We start from the raw sequence: 15,080 nt of genomic DNA on the forward strand, positions 1-15,080 counted from the left end.
AACACTTTTTCATTTTTTTTTTTGCCGCCGTTTCGACCATTATTCGGGTCATCTTCAGAGCATTAAGTGTGGTGCTTTATGCCCTGAAGATGACCCGAATAAAAGTAATATAATAATATACCGCTCCTCACGACTTCAACAAATTAGCTCTTAAAATCTAAATATTTATTAATTCCATTTTGAAAAGCATAGTTTAACATATATAACTATTCAAAAATTATTGTAAACAATTACAAAATTGTAGGCACAAGCGAGATATTTGCACATCAATATTAAACAGAATATAATAACCACGATATTAATTTTCGTGTAGGAATGTTGGCATTTATTTTTTTACTTGTTTATATTTATTTATTTTTCAAGAACAGTTCTCCTTCAATGGATATTGGAAATGGGCTAGTTCGAAATGTAAAACGTGATCCTATCCGTAATAATTGCTCATTTTCTCAGCGACATTCCACCAGCAACAGGCATTTGTTCCTTAATTTGCTAAAACGGCTATGCGTTAACGGGGTTGGTAAAGTGAAATACAAATTACAAGCATGTCGTAAAGCTCCTGAAACTAAATTAAAGGGTGAACAAGCCGGGGGGGGAGATAGTAGAGAAATAGCAATAAGTGCTGTGGCTAAAATAAAAAAACAGGGTTGGAATTCTAAACTCTCTAAAAATGACCATCATTGCGTCCATTTTCTCTTATAGTTACAAATCAAAAGCTTTATATTTAATATCTTTTTACTGAGCCCACAATTCTCTGAATAAGTCCATATCAAGATTTTATTATTACTACCATTATTTTAATAAATGTGTGTTTTAAATGGCACTCTCTTTTAAAGAGAGAAGTTTAATTTTCATAAACAACGAGTAAACCACAATGTAAAAGCCTAGTACTGTTAAAATATGACTATAACAAAAAGTGATTTATCACCGATGCAAATATAATTTAAAACAGCGCCCCGATGTTAAATTGTAATAAAATGTCAACTCTAAACATTTTCAATAGATTCAGGTATAATAAAATTAATCGGTTGTGCTTTCGTTGCAAATCTAAGCCCTCGTCAGCATGGATATCGAGCACCTATCGAACGGGGTCGAGATATCTTTACACTTGAAGATCCAGTAGAGGCATAGATAAGACTATCAATAGGCATTGTTAACAAGCGGCTTTATATATTATCTGCCGACCCGTAGTGGACCGAGCAAAATCCATTAGTATACACGTCGCATAACAATATAACAGATAAGTAGAAAACAAAATTGGTGGCTTCCTTCCAGGCTAATGTAAATCAACCAACTAATTTTGCCTTGCAAACAAATTAAAATGAGAAAAGTAAGTAACGTAAGTAAAAGTCAGTGATATCACAAGTATGATGATAAATTTCGTAGTATTCAGAAGAACATTCCGTGTATTCAGGTTAGTGCGTTTTTATTTATTTTTGTTTGTTCATTTATTTTATTTTTATTCACAACTGAACTCTCTATTTCTCCGAGTCACATGAAACTTGGCTTGATTGGTTGGAGAAACAATCAAGTTATGTTGAACGTGATTCCCTTTAACTCGCTGGCCCATTCTTGATACTGTTTGCTCGTTTTCTTTTCAACCGGAACACGTAAAAGAGAAGATTCTTGGCGGGAAAAATGTACAATCACTAGCAATAATATATTTAATACACGTTGTGAATTTAGCAAAAATGAACAACATTCAGTAAAAAGCGTTCTTGCTTGGCGATTAAGTGCTGATAACTTTTTTTCATATGCAGTGTGTAAGCTGATCTCGATCTTTTTCCTCTTCCAGAAAGACAGGTTTCAATAAGCACCCCTGGTAAACTGGCAACGATAAAATAAAACTATTCCATGCCAGACAGGATATCATTTTTAAAAAAAAATTACGAGGATTCGCAACAGCAGAGGTTATCAACCCTCGGGGTGCCGGTTTTTTAAAAAAAGTTAAAACACTGTTTACCATTCGAACGTGAAAAGTGCCTTATATCAACACTTCAAGATTGACTTCGCGAAGTTTCTAAGCATTTTGTGAAATTATCTTCTAAATTTAACCCGGATAATTTCGTCCAAAAGTATGCCGACCAGTCATGGGCGGTAGAATAAATAGGAGAAAACAGTTTTTAAATCTGGAATGCAGTCAAATAGGTACAGTGCCAAGCGTTTAACGCTTGAATAATAGACAGGAGTGATTAATTTAGCAACGTACGCACATATCTTTCGGCACGAAGGGCTGTAACATGTCCGGTAAAAAAATTTAATCATAATTAACACATGAAAACCACTGTCAAATCTCAGAGTCAAATCTTCCCAAAGGAAGCTCAGTTGAACAAACATTCGGTCTTAAGAGTGATGATTAACAAAGTGCGTATACGAACGTTTTTTGGGCCTAGAATGTGGTACTTTCCGCGTATGTAATGCTCACAATAAATGGACTTCAAATGGTTCATATTTCCCATGTTTATTTAATTACATAAGAAAAGTCTTTGTGGGCATGTTTTAATAACAAAGTAAATATGGCACAATTCGTGACCAAATGAAGGCATAAATAAGATTTCAATGTAATAGCGTAAAACTGAAACGTACTAAATTAAATAAGAGGGAGAAAATTAACAGAAATTAAATGTACTGAGATAACAGAAAATTAACCAATCTCGGTGTTAAATTGTAGGGACAGGAGGTAATAAAAAGACGGGACTTAATAAAGGGGAAAACAGCTGAAGCACGGCGAAGAGAGTGAGTGAGGGAATTCCAGAGGATATAGGAACGGATAATGTGGGAACTACTAAAAGCGGTGGATTTGTATGAGGGGTGGTAGATATCAGAAGGGCGAGAACTAGCGTGGTGAGTATGTGCAGAACATTTAAATGTTAAGATATAAATACAGAAAGGGGAATGGGAAGAAATTGTTTGACATAGGAAGGAGCCAAGCATGCGATAGGAATGGTACAGCCATTTCAATCCACGATCTATTAGACACATGAGATCTCTTCGGGTAACTAAATATGAACTGATTAAAGTTCATGATTCTCTTGAGACAAGCTCGCTGGTGAGTACACCGAAGACCAAACAGACAATCCAAACGGAGGAGCACAGTGGAAGGGACCAGGAGTTTGTGGATGCTGATTGGAAAGAGTTTGCAAGACGGAATTGTCGAGGGTGCGGAAGCAGTGGGGGAGTTTGGGAAATGTAGTTCTCCAGGATAGGAGTTGATCAAGGACGATCCCTACGTTTTTGACAGATGGATAAAAGATCGGTTGGTTGTTTATACAGAGCGGAGGAATGAGGTAAGGAATGGAGAAGAGGATGGTATACAAACGCTATAGCCTAGGACTTATTGTTAATGAGTGAGAGGCCAGTTTCCACGGCTGACGGATGGTATTTAGGTCGTCTTTGGACTGTAGTGATAGAGGTTTGAAGGTCATGAGGTGAAAAGGAGAGAGAAATTTGGAAGTCATCCGTGTTGAGATGGAAAATACAATATTTTGAGATATTAGGAAAATCATTAATACAAACAAAATAGGGAGGCAAATATACTAAAGACTTGACGAACACTAGAAGTGATTGCTTAGGCTCTCAGGTAATATGTGACAATGTAACATACTCTTGCTCATCCTGAGCCACCACTATTTACCATAGTTAACAAGTTTCCAGTGAATAATTACCAATATTTCTTTATAAATTCACACCAAAACCTAATTTATTAATGAAGAAACGAACAGAGAATCAAATTAACTACACAATTATACGTAAAAACAAAACCTTTCCATATAAAGAAGCACATGATCAGACTAAAGCCAGTAAAATAGGCAGACCAAAATCTAACAAGAAGAAATGAAAAGCATTTTCTTAGGGTGTCTGTAAAAATGATCTATCTCCATTTTTACACAAGGGAAGGATAACTGAGTTAATTTTGGACGTAACTAAAGCTCATATTAACTTTATTTTATTATGGTGCGTCGCAAACTGATTCGCCCTATATATATTGTTATGTGATGTAAACAATAATACAAGAAATTAAAAGTATAGGAAAAGCGTGGCATTTCTTTGTTAATACTAAATAAGTTGTACAATTCCAAAATTACATTCCTGATTCATGAGCTCCTTATAAATCAAGCGTGTTAATTATTGTTTTACGAGCCTTCGAAAATAAACCGCAATTAAACATTGAGGTTAAATTAAACACTACACATGCGGTCGAATCGTTTTAATAAAAACTGAGGAAGAAAATTTCAGAAACGTACAAAACTTCTAGACGTCAACAAATCGTAAGCCCTATCACACCTGGATTTTCAATTAAATTCTGTTAATTTTTCTCTAAAACCCTTTCACTGCCTGCCAACCATCGAAAAGATTGGTTAATTTATTATCATTTAATTAACAATTTTCTTCAGAAAATAACCATAATAAACCATGCTATAAAACTGTAGCTAAAGCTTCATGTCAGCTCTTTGGACTTTATGACTGTGCTTAGCAACACGGTTGCAGTTGGATTTCAAATATGCTCTTAAATTATGAAAAGCGTTCAAATCAAATAAAAGAAAATTGTTCTGTCGCAGAATATTTGGGTAATAAAGTAACAAATTTATATTGAAAACTAAGAAATTTATAGAAATTGTTCAATAAAATCTGCCTAGCTGTCGTAGCAAGTACTGAGTATCAGCAATCTGTCAGAGGTTTTCGATTTTTTTTTCTCACTAAAATCAGCTTAACAATCGGTCTTTTTTAAAATTAACAATAAGAAGCCAACTCCGTAGATGGTAAAGGGGTAACACAAATAGCATTTGCTTACAATTCATCATGAACGTTTGCGCTGATTCCATATCTGCCCGGTGACAGGGGCGGATCCAGCCCCGCTACCGTGGTTCAAAACACGACTCTAGAGAGGAAAAACACGGTCTTCGTCATGCAACATAACGAGGATGTAGTGAAAACAAACAAGATCAGATCGTCTTTTTTTTCGATCACGATTGAAAACAATAATTCTGATAAACAAAACGGGGGCGTTTGTTAGACGTCCAAATACACGCATTGCCACTGTACTCATACGACAACCAAGTTTAGAATTTCAATTTAATCTTTCAATCTTCGAGGGATATTCAACAACTCGCCTCACTCACATTATTAAATGTATTGATTATCTGGAGATAGTGAGATGCGGTTTGGTGTGACGTAGGTTTAGAAAAACATTTTCTTTATCGATCTTTATTGACATCATCTTTAGGGCCTGGGATTTATAAACATTGTTTAAATTATATAAATACACGTAGGATGTGAAAAAAATTGAATTTATACAATCCTAGAAATTTTAGACTCAATCAAAGTATTTGTTTTCTGTGTAGATGTGTCATTACACGACACACAATAATGACACATCTACACAGAAAATAAACACTTTGAGTGAGTACCTTTGATTGAGTCTAAAATTCCTATCATTGTATAAATTGATATTTTTCACATCCTACGTGTATTTATATAATTTAAACAATGTTTATAAATCCCAGGCCCTGAAGATGATCTCAATAAAGATCGAAACGTTGGCACGATAAAGAAAATGTTTTTCTAAACCTACGTCACACCAGACCTTATCTCGCGATCTCCAAATAATTATTAACTAACGGCCACTAAACACCACACATTAAAAGTATTACTGACAAATGACCAAATAAAATACACTATATTGGCCTTCTATTGTTTGTGTAATACATCAGATCTGCTTTAAAGCTTTAAAGGTACAAAATACTGTTGATGGTCGTGAGACCATGCTGTAATCTTTAAACATAAAAATGCTTCTCAATTGTATATCTATAAACGTAAAACATAATTTAAGAAAGACGTCAAATAGTCCAGAATACCCGTAAAAATGAACTTATGAAAACAATTTTACTTACAATAGCAAAAACAAGCTACAGACTAACTTTCAAAGGAAATGTTTCATATTTCAAGTTATTTAAGGTGGGAGTCAATTAATTATTCTACCTCTATTGTACATTATGCAAATTACCAAGGCCGTATTTAATCAACTGAATCGGAAGAATGGCACAAACTGACTGGACGAGAAAAGAAGATATTAAGATAATGGAAGAAAGATTAAGTCTAGGGGAGATGCCATCTACTTAAGCACACCATTACATGGACCCAACCCTAACTATCTGAAAAACGAGACCAAAATACAGATCAGGTATGAACGACCTTAATAATTTTCATAGAAAGACAACTAACAGAAGAGATTTAACTCAATACTTATGTACGAAAAAACCTCTAAAAATATAAATTACATATAACTACTTTTTTCTGCATATTGGAGACCATTAACAATTTTATATAACCAGTATTATTAATAATTATATTTTGAACCGTAATTTTTTCATTATATTATTACTTAGAAAATGTATTTAAGATAAAACTTGCAACAACGTGCCGCCCTGGAAAATGACAGTATTTAGAAACACATTAACAGATTAAGAAAAACCCAACGAGCCCTGGAGAGGAGGATGTTGTCTATTATAAAAGAGGTAAAATTAGAAATGAAGAAATAAAGGAACAAACAAACCTAACAGATGAAATAAAAATAGCTATGGGCAGGTACGTTGCGACAATCAGTGACGACATATGGACGCGAAGTACTGATTGGATCCCATATGACAGAACGCAAAAACTGGGCAGACAATTTTAAAGGATGGAAGTAAAATTTGATCCAACACAACGGGAAACTTTTGGAAAAAATCACCAGAGGCTTAAATGATGAGTTTCCTCCTCCAATAAAGATGGTGACAAAGAAAGTAAAGAAGATAAAGCAGAAGAAGAAAAATCATTTCTACCAGGAAGAAGAAGATAAGAAGAAAAGGAAGAATTTCAATCATTATATAGTTACATCCATATAACATTGTATTATAAAAGTAAATTATTATGAACTAGAGGAAATAAAAAGGCTTATTTTTTCTTAAAAGGAAAGATTTTGGAGCCAATAAAATTCAATGGCCTGTTTACGTTTGATACATTTAATTATTTAATAAAAGCTTTAATCAAAAATAATTCACACTATGACATAAATTATATCCTAATTAACCTTAACTATGTATGTTGACAGTCAAAATCCTGAAGCCTAGCTGAATTTATCCGTAAAACCCTTTCCTTTATTTGTAAAAATTTAAATGAAAATTTAGATATGTCGATTCAAATGAATCCACGAACAGTCCTCTACGCGTAGACCCCCCACACACCGCCTCTTACTTGAACAATGTTTGATTGGACGAGAACACAAAATGAACTGTGGTTGTTGAGAACAAAATGGCCAATTCTATCACGACTGTCCCTAAATGTCAAGCTGGGTTTCCACTTGGACTGGAACGTGCCTTCTCAACGGAAGACTCACCGGAAACAGCTTTCTCAAGCCAGTTTTACTTGAAACCCGTTTTTTGCTATAAGAGCAAATTATTATTTTTTTAAACAAATTTTATATAATAGTTCGTTTTAAAAAATCAAATAAAAATGCCTGCAATAGAATGTTCGTTTTCGTTAAACGGTGCTATATTTAATTAATTTGATTTTTATCGATTAACCAATTGTTTCGTGAAAAAGTGTAGTTTTACATACGAACTGAGAAAATAATGTTTGGGAGGATGATACTACGTACCAATGTGGAAATGGCTATTACTATGGCCCTTCGGGCCATTCGGCCCTTTCCCGAAAGCCCCCCCCCCCATAGAAATCGAACGATTTACTTTTGCAAGGGATAGCCAATAATGTTTGTAAGTGGTATCTCACCGAAAACACTTAGCGGATTATTGAAGTGAAAAACATAAATAACACAAACAGAAAACGACACGCAAGAGTTTTGTGAAAGGATGGTCCGAGGCAGATTCATATCGAACCGGCCGGGGGAAAAATGCACATTCAGCTAAGCAAACCGGAATAGCGATAACACAAAAAAACACTCCTCATTGAGACTGAGGTGTCACATAACCTAAAATTTCACAAGGAATGTTTACACAAGGCGAAACTGATAGAAATATACTAACCTCGATATGTTTCACTCCGAGTTTTATACGGTCAAACCTCTACAAAATCGTAATTCCACTTAAAGCGTAGATAATTCTCTTTCTAAAAGGAATGGATCAGATAGCGCCTCACGTGATGAGTTAACAATGGTAAAATAGACGCTGACCTATTACAACTTCCGACATGCAAAGCCGGTGCCCGTAAAATGAACACCGTAATAAAATTCTGTACTTTGCCATCTAAACGTGGGGTTGATGTGATTTTCAAATCTAACAAGAATAATTCATTTGATATGAAAATGGAACTTCTGGTCCAAGGTGGGTTCTTGCCGTTTAAATGGTTTTTTGGTATTTTTTCATGGGTTTATCCTTTCTATTTCTGTTAAAATCAGCTGAGGTGGAGAGTCCTCGGTGGCCACTCCAAACCTCAGTAGGGCCGGAACCCTTTGCAGCAGTAGACAATTCAAGGATAATTAAAAAGTGTATGGATTCGTTTCTTGTCCGTGAAGATGTCTTTGTGTATTTTAAAAAGTTAATTTTTGTTTTTTGTGTGATTAGTTCGGTCGGTCTATAACGTACATTCGTTTTCTTTTACTTTTCTTAAATATAAATGGAGTGTAATAACTATTGATTACAAATGATATACGAATAAATAGACAAATTTAAGGGTTTAAACCAATCGCGAACTTTTTCCATTGACTCGTTCAATTCTATATAAACTCTCCGGGCTCTCCGGGATAGGGCTTGTGATTTGGAACGTGTGGAGGGTAATTTGCATGAAAGTAAAGTCCGCTGGGTATCTGTGAAAAGGATTGGAATTTCAGATAGGGTGCTTTTAATTGATCCCATGGTAGATGAAAATAGTGAAGGATGGAGTTTGGCCATTCATGGCCATGAAACTTCGTACAAAATTCTCATATTTAAAATGCCGACTTTTTTTTTTAAACGGGGGTTCGCAACTGCAGAGGTACCCATCTGTAAGTATGTCGGGAACACGGGACCTTTACCTTACAGTTATGAGCGCCGTGTCAACGCCTAAACCGTTGCGGCCACCGACGCCCCCGACAAAAACTTTAATTATACGTATTGTCTAATTTTTATTAATGCTATTTAAAAAACAAAAACTATGTGTTGGATTTTATTGTAAAATAGGTCCGCAGCTTTTTCAATAATTCGATTTTATCCCTCGTATGTTTGGATCAAGATACCTTAGTGAGAGAGCCGTCATTAAGAAAAACAATATCGTTCCTATCCAAGGATCCCATGAGTGCTCTTCCCTTAACGTCAAACCACTCAGATCCACATGCTACGTGATGCACGTTGAAATCGCCTGAAATGTTAAAAGGGGGAGTCAAAGAGTTCAGGAATCTGTCCCATTGAGAAACAGAAAGCTTGTTAGTCGATTCATTATACAAAGAAACATTTGTAAGGACTTGCGAACCTATTGAACCTATTGTAGCTCCTAACGCCATTAGATCTGATATAGCATGCCTGATAGTAACAGTGTTATACTGAATTTCTTTTTAATTAGAAAGCCTATTTCTGCATACGTATCATCTCTATCGAGTCTGACGAAGTTATAATCTTGGAATCCGCAATATTTACCTGGATAAAGCCAGTTTCTGAAATGAAGCCGACATCAATTGCCATCGAACCCAAAGCATTTTTTGGTATTAGCGATCGGGCTTCCATTGTAGAAATTTTAGACCCGAGACATATTTATTGTTCGATGCTTGAGCCATATTCCGCTCTAGAATGTTGTGATAATAGGTAGCCGATTAAAATTCTTCCAGCATTTGTTTAAAAAACGAAGTAATGGTCGATATTTCTGACAGGAGTGGAACAACATTTCCTTTAGGATATATTTGATTTTTCAAGGTAATGACAGATGATTTAATTTTTCCAAGTGTGTTTCAATGTTATTTATGACTTGATGTTAATTGAACTCAATTAAGTTATTGTTGTTTACACTCTGAAAAGTCAGTTTCATTAGGAACCTCGTACTTTTACAAGATGTTTTGGATATTAAAAACATAGGAAAAATTAGTGCAGTTTCGTCTGTTATTGATTTTTTTATTATTACAAAGGGAAAACATTAGCTAGGTGATGAAAGAAAGTTTGATCAGGTTCAGAAATGAAAATTTGAATTTGAGACACAAAGCGATTTGGTCGTCTTTCAACCAGTGTTGATGACAAAATTAGCTCGAAGCTAGAAGTCGGCAACAGGTAGTGGAAAACAAAATGGTACGGGTATTGTCGATTAAATTTGTTTACAAGGGCCTGAAATTTTCGTTCAATTTACCATAAAAAACGTTATGGACTTTATAGTAACCAACCTTAAATTATTCAAAACAAATTAAAAATAATGTCGTGTTTTTTTAAATCAAATTAGCCTTATTAATTACATATAACGATTCGAAAATAAAAATAATAAACTACTTAAACTAAGATGCAACGTCGCATCTTCAAGATTACTATAGAAAAATGCTTTCCCAGGACATATTTTCCCAAATTCCAAACCTATGAAATCAAGTTTCATTTCAAATTTTTCGTAAAAACCACAGTACATCCTACAATATTGGGAAAATTTAAATCCGATATTGGTGTGAAAGTTAGTTTTGAACTAATAAAAAAAACGTTAGTGGTAATAGTGAAACACTATTTATTCATTTCAAGGATTTCATTCGACATGGAAAATGAATTGTTTTCCAGTAAGCTGTTCGGTATTTAATAATAACCATTTAAAAAATTCAACTGTGTGAAAATTTATTAAGAAAATCATTCATCAATATTGGGAAAATAATGAAATAAAATTAATTATAAGAATTTTATGACGAACCTAGTTTGAAATGTTAATTGTTTAACATATTAATTTATCCATGGAATGATGCAATACATTGACTACACAAAATTAATAGAGGGATTTGTGGAATATACTTCTTTGTTATTAAAATTTGAAATTTAAAATTAAACCTGCCCCCAGTTATTCCTTTTACGGCAAAAACCCTTTAACATATTAAATATGGGGGGGGAGTACAAAAATATATTTAAAATGTTGCACGTACATTTTAGTCCATATAAAAAATTCCTTTAAGTGGGGTCTCGCTTGTGTTCATATTGGAAAACAAATGGTGTTCGCTTCTAATGAGGCTTTCGCGCGTAATTGGTTTACTGTTTGTCTTTAGTATTTTCCGGTGTGCCGTGATAGTCTGTGGTTTACTACTGAAACATCTCTTGTAATAAAATCAAGTCGTATAAACTCAAACAACTTTGAACAGTAAAGTATTGGTCGTAAAATAAGTCCGTAGCGTCTTTTGGTGGTAAATTCAATTAATATTTACGGTACTTTTAAACACATTTAATCAAATATACATGAACCATATGATTCACTGGCTGTTACCCGTGTAATTTGGTAATTCCCTCCTCCCAGATCTTCGCATTTCGAACGATGGGCAATCCTCACGTGAAGTGTTTTCCCATTTGTTTTGCTGAGCCCGAAAATGAAAATCTGAAAGGGAAGTGTTAGTCGAATGCGGGAGTACCGCATCCCAGGCAAGCTCCAAAAATTACTGGTGCTTTGGCAAAGATACTGGGTGGGGGGAGCGTTATCCTGGTAGAAAACTATCCTTTTGATGCCAGCACTGGTCGTTTTTGGTCAATTGCTTACTTTAATCTCTCCAATTGACCGCAGGACACAATACAATTAACGGTTTGGTTGGCAGGAAGAATATCATAATAACGCACCCCCTTTCCAATCATACCAAATAAACCTTCTTCATGGGATATAATCCGGCTTTTAGAGAGGTTAATGTGTGCTGCGTTTTTCTCAAGATTTTTCTCTCTAAACATTCTCGTTAAGGCTTCTCATCCCCAGTTATCAATCTTTTTAAAAATGGGTCGTTTACAAGGCTTCAGAAGGGAATCAAAGATCCAATAAATTCTTCTCAGTCGATATGTTAGAAAGCCATATATCGTTCCGACCAACCAATCCCAGCAGCTCTTAGATGCATTGAAACGATTGTATCAGATGTTAAGTGTCTCTGCGACATACCGTGTCGCTGAGTGAGGGTTATCTGAAACAAAGGTTGAGTTTGCTCATCAACGGCTAAAGGACGACCTGAGCGCTTTACGTCTTCCAAACCCAAATTTCCTCTTCCGAACCGAGCAAACCACCTACGGACGATGCTCCCTAACGCGTTATCAAATTATCACAAATTTTCCTAGCAGTCTGAGCTGCGGTTTTCCATTTGCGTTAATAAAAACTATTTTTGGCGGCAAAATAATATTTTTTCATTCATTTTAAAATAGCAAAATACCTTGTAAAATACGAGATCTCCAACAAAACTGATGAATATAAAAACACCTTGACTAATCCTTTTTTTCTGAGTGTGTAAACAAGAATGACTAAATAAACATTGCTAAAAATCGCGAGAGAGATAAAATCGAATTATGAAAAAACGCTATGGACTTATTTTAACTCAATATAAGCATAAAGTACACGAATAAAAATAATTGAATTGAATAAAATTTGAAACAATTTCTGTTATAAATTGTTACGTAAAACTTCATAATAATAAATATTAAGGCCATTAAACAATGGCCAACGATTGTTTTGAAAAGTTTTCCAGGATAGTTATACAACAAATTTGCACATACACGTTAGGATGTATACTGGTTAGATTATCTACAATCTAGTTCAGCCCTTATCTGAATGTATTTTAAGTAGGTTCCATCGGTTTTGTCCCAATTACAGCTCTAACCGGCCACGCTATATTCCACTGAATTATCGCTATCTTCTTTTATGACCAAAACAAGGTACAAATATCAAATTCTACTAATATTGTGTAACGTTCAATACGTTGTGTCTTTGTGTGTTTTCAAGGCAAAACTTAGGTATTTCCTAAGTGTTTTCGAGGATCCGATTAAGAGGAGGCCTCCAAGCCCCGGGCATGTTTACACTGTTAGTATAGAAAGCTCGTAATCCTTAGAAATAACTTTTCTTTAGCTCGTAGCGAACCTAATCCCTCCGGATATTGTATTATGTTTTATTATATGGCGAAATTTCCCAAAGCTGAAAAAGAAACATTTTCGCGAGTCTCAAATTAGCCGATAGTAGTTAGCAAGGGGGAGATCAAAAGAAAATGGACTAACCCACCCCATTTTCCGTTTCAGGAAATTATCTGCACTAATTACTGACTGTTCAATTCCATTTAGAGTGATCCTCTTTCTCGTGTCCGCTCCTCCTCTCATTTATAAAAATCGGTTGGTGAATGAATACACGGCTTGTAATTAAACCGTATTTGTTCAACTTGTTATATCTTTGGAGATTTTCTTTTGTATTAAATGAAATCTGCTTTTCATCTATTGACTTCCCTCACTCATATGTGCTACACCTGCCCTCGTTCCCAGGAAAGCAGAAGATGGAGTGGATTCGGCTCGAAAGTCCTTATCTTCAGGATTAAATCCAAATAACTTATTTAAAACATAGGTAGTCAATACGAACGTTTTAACTCAATTTTATAAATTGTGTTTCCTCCTTTGATAATATATTTGAAAATTACTAAGAGCGAACTGTGTCTAATCTGGAGAAATAGTGAGGCCTTTTAAGCTTTACAAAAATAAACAATTGTAGTTTAAACATAAACACTATAAAGCTGATGATCTTATGTATCCTGCCCTGATGATCAAACATGATCTTAAGTAAAAGAAAATTACATTTGCTTTTAAATGTCAATTTTTTTAGTTTTTGTCAATTTTAATTTGTGATTTGTTGTTCTGGGCTATTATGCATGGATTTTTTAAGATGTCCTGTTTTTAAGGTTTTCCCCTTTTTGTTTAAATAAAAACAGATTTCAGCTACAAAATGAATTAAGGCCTAATAAAAATGTATTGAAAAATAGATATCTTTTCCAAAAGACCTGCTTGAATTGTAAACTACTAATTACGGTAAAAATACTAGTCCTTTTTTAAACATGTATTCTTCTTTAAAAACGGACAATGGATGTAAATGCGAACCGGATTTACGTAACGACATAATTGTTACAATTAGTCCGCATGACCGCATAACGTATGTCATAGCTTTGGTTCACCGGTATATATTTGAAGCGACGGAAAATTACCTCCGGAATTTTGATCCGAGGGTGTACGACTTCGAAGTTGCGAAGACCGCATGGCAACTTGTAATTAACTTAATGCAAGTCCTCGATTATAGGGATATAATTAAGGTAATTAAACAAGTTACACTAACCCCAACTTATTTGAAACCTGTTCGAAATATTTTCACGTGGACCACGGTTTTTTTTTTTTCTTGTTGTCGTAGCACGAATATTCCCCTAGGAAAGTAATATCATAGAATCAAATATTTTTCATATTGGTTCATTTTTTTATTTTTCGGTTTGACTCTTATTTGCCTGGTATTATATTTGAATACTAGAAAATTTCAGGGTCCAATAGATATTTTTTTAATATTTTATCCCGTTTTTTTTAATTTTACACGATTTTTTTACAACTTCTCTCATATTAATTTAAGAAATAAAATGAGGAACATTTTAAAAGCTTATTCGTTCGTTTCCGTATTAACGTCGTAGCCGATTCGTTCAAGCAATATGACACTGAATGGAAAAATCAATTATTTCTACACTGGCATTTCTCTGTACAGTTTGGAGTATTTTGGAATAAGAAAGACCGGGAAAGGTACGAGTTCAGGGTGAAATGGAAAGATTATACGTAAAAGTCGCCGCGACGGGTCTCTTATTTCTCCCGTTGTGGACCTAATGACGAAAACGTCCTTTATCGCGGGTATTTTTACAGGAGAGCGTGGCATTTTTCAAAAATACTAACCTATTAATAATTCATTGAATACCATTGCGCCGATTACAACATAGAAAAATACAACTGAGATCAAGATTGTGAATTCCACGAAATATACCGATAACAGAATCCAATAATAAATACTGAATATAACATAACTAATATCAATCATGCCGCAAGAAAATAATTTCTTAATCAGGTTTCTTAAGCACATAAATAATAAAATCGGGCGCTGAAATTACAACTGCCGACTTGGTTATGAGTTAACTTACA

General features: G+C 34.6%; 2 protein-coding genes across 2 annotated transcripts in view; one reads left to right on the plus strand and one right to left on the minus strand.

Moving 5' to 3' along the window:
* The window catches only part of LOC106669366 (26S proteasome non-ATPase regulatory subunit 1), a 438,166-nt gene that overhangs the window by 393,637 nt on the left and 29,449 nt on the right, over positions 1–15,080 (minus strand). The window lies entirely within an intron of this gene.
* LOC106669369 ((S)-2-hydroxy-acid oxidase GLO1) overlaps positions 14,134–15,080 on the plus strand; it is a 36,190-nt gene continuing 35,243 nt past the window's right edge. Inside the window, exon 1 of the mRNA XM_014398799.2 lies at positions 14,134–14,221. The gene's annotated coding sequence lies outside the window, so the exon portion shown is untranslated. The remainder of the gene's footprint in view (positions 14,222–15,080) is intronic.

Source organism: Cimex lectularius, unplaced genomic scaffold (genome assembly GCF_000648675.2).
Source record: "Cimex lectularius strain Harlan isolate CLEC.00 unplaced genomic scaffold, Clec_2.1 scaffold202, whole genome shotgun sequence".
Taxonomy (NCBI): Eukaryota; Metazoa; Arthropoda; class Insecta; order Hemiptera; family Cimicidae; genus Cimex; species Cimex lectularius.